Here is a 2,732-nt window from a genome sequence, read left to right as displayed (position 1 = left end):
TGCAGCATGTGAGGTCCTTGTTGGGATCTGGAAGTCCACACGTGTAAGTTGTCAAGGTTGAGAATCACACCGATGGAGAGAAAAATGTAAAATCTAAATACAGGTGACCCTCGACTTGCATCCGTTCATTTAGTGACCATTCGAAGTTACGACGACACTGAAAAGAGCGACACTGGCCGTTTTGCACATGTATGACCCAGAGGTGGTATTCAGCAGGTTCTGACCAGTTCTGGAGAACCGGTAGTGGAAATTTTGAGTAGTTCGGAGAACTGGTAAATGCCACCTCTGGCTGGCCCCGCCCCCATCTATTCTCTGCCTCCCGAGTCCCAGCTGATCGGGAGGGAATTGGGATTTTGCAGTATCCTTCCCCTGCCACGCCCACCAAGCCATGCCATGCCATGCCACCAAACCACACCCATAGGACCGGTAGTAAAAAAAATTGAATCCCACCCCAGCATCCTCGTGGTCACATGATCAAAATGAAGGCATGTTTTTATGACGGCTGCAGTGTCCTGGCCAGCGGTGGGATTCACTTACCTTCCCTACCGGTTCGCAAATGTGAGCACTGTCTTCTGCGCATGCGCAGTGCTTGCGTATTCCGTCGAGGTGTGTGGGCGGAGCCTTCCACGGCCACCTCTACCGGTTCGCCCGAACCAGAGAGAATCCCACCTCTGGTCCCGGGGTCATGTGATCACCTTTTGCGATCTTCTGACAAGCAAACTCAATGGGGAGGGCGGATTCACTTAACAACCCTGTTACTAGCTCATCAACTGCAATGATTCGCTTAATAACTGTGGCAAGAAAGGTTGTAAAATGGGCCAAACTTCGCTTAACAACTGTCCTGTGTAGGAACAGAAATGTTGGGCTCAGTCATGGCTGTACGTCAAGGACTATCTGTATACATTTATGTTAGATCACGGGTGGGTTCCGGCTGCCATTACTACTGGTTTGGTAGTAAAAAGGTTTGCTCTGTGCACGAGCGCATTTTCATTTAAAACGATCTGCACATGCACACAACATTAAAAAACAAAAATCACATTTTTTGAATGACGATTGTTCTGCGCATGTGCAGAACAGAAAATCAAGATGGTGCTGCTGATCATAGAAGAGGTACGGTCACCTGTCCGCCAGAGTTACTACCTGTTCAGCCGAACTAGACCGAATAGGCACTGTAGGAACCCACCTCTAAGTTAGATAACCTCATATTTTGGGACTGTAATTGCTGGGAGATGAAAAAAAAAAGTCTTGTAGGGAAGAAGTTTCAATTTGAGTCATGTGGCAGCATCAGAGCTCCAAGCCTTTGCTTCCATATTAAAGGCGGTATTCTCCAATTTAATAGTTAGTTTGCATCCTGCCTTTATTTTTTACTAATAACCTGGGAAAAGATATATTTATTTGTGTTTACATTTCTGAACTGCCCTTCTCCCTCCTTTCTAAACACAACTTCCTCCTATTTTTCCTAGAACAATAACCCTATGAGGTAGATTGGGCTGAGACACAGTGGCTGGCCCAAGGTCCCGCAGTTGGCTTTGTGCCTAATGCAGGACTAGAACTCACTGTTTCCTGTTTTCCAGGCAGGTGCCTTAAGCACGAGAACAAAATGGCTCCAAAAACAATTTCCTTCGAGCCGGAATCGAACCAGCGACCTAAGGATGACTCAAGCAGGCTTCTACAGTCCTCCGCTCTACCAGCTGAACTATCGAAGGAAGGCTGCCTATTCCTGCTCTCACCCTCTCTCTCTCTTTTGTTCTTTTGTCCTGGTAGATCCTAATAAGGTATCTGTCGAGGCCAGCAGTATAATTAATGAGCTGATTTTGCATTCCTTGAAATAGCCTGGAGTGAGTTCTACACAGGTGCAACCTCAGAGGCGTTGTGGCTTATGGAAACTGTGGTTAGACCCAATCTGGGCCAAGTGCCAGAGAGCAGCATAAAGAACGAATGGGAACTCACCAGGAGTCTGGTGATCCCAAATGGGCGGGGATTTAGAAAGTTGACTTTCAAGAATGATTAAACGGAAGCGCGTTGCTTTCTAATCTGGGGTTTTTTTTTTTCCCCTCTGTTCCCCTCACAGACGGGGGTGGGTGGGAAATAATTTCATGCCGGCTCAATAGCAAACGGCCAGCAGCCAATTCTGCATTTATCCTGATGGGTTTTCATCCCTTTGCAGGCAGGATGTGTCAGCCTCACGTCATCCTGAGGGGAAACAGCCCTGAGTCATAGGAAGGGGCCCCAGCGGCAGACGTTCCTTTTGTTCTCTGCTATTTTTTTTGCAATCGCACATCTGTCACGTTGTGTCTTTCAGGGCTGCTGTGAAATCTGCTGGCCCTTGCAGCTGCCGTCTCAGGGTTGAATTGTGCTCACACCCTGGGATCAGCTCACTTCATTTCCCCACCTAAATCAAACGGGGGGGGGGGGCGGGATTGGAGTTCAGGAAGGGCTGCTTAGTGTCTGGATCCAAGAAGCCGTGTGAGGATGGGGGGAGGGGGATTAAAAACCTTAAAAACCTGCTGAATTAAATGAGAAGCCCGTTTCAGCTGCAGCGTGTTAAAGAGTGGGAAAGGAAGGAATCAAAACCAAGGCATAATGCTACCCAGAATGAGGCATAAACAGAATAACAAGGGTTGGAAGGGACATTGGAAATCTTTTAATCCAGCCCTCTGCTCAAGCAGGAAATGCTATGCCAGTGATGGTTAACCTTTTTCTAACCGTGTGTCAAAACTGTGTGTGTGCAT

The 2,732-nt window shown here is 47.7% G+C and overlaps 1 non-coding gene across 1 annotated transcript; it reads right to left on the bottom strand.

Annotated features, from left to right (window-relative positions):
- Positions 1-1,618: 1,618 nt before the first annotated feature.
- Positions 1,619-1,706, bottom strand: TRNAY-GUA (transfer RNA tyrosine (anticodon GUA)). The gene is given in 2 exon segments: positions 1,619-1,654; positions 1,670-1,706. It is a non-coding gene; the product is annotated as a tRNA-Tyr (tRNA).
- Positions 1,707-2,732: the final 1,026 nt, after the last annotated feature.

The sequence above is a fragment of the Thamnophis sirtalis genome, unplaced genomic scaffold (assembly GCF_051295495.1).
Source record: "Thamnophis sirtalis isolate CommonGarterSnake01/CBP01778 unplaced genomic scaffold, rThaSir2_p1.2 scaffold_3, whole genome shotgun sequence".
Classification (NCBI taxonomy): Eukaryota; Metazoa; Chordata; class Lepidosauria; order Squamata; family Natricidae; genus Thamnophis; species Thamnophis sirtalis.
This window is presented reverse-complemented; position numbering and strand designations above follow the sequence as displayed.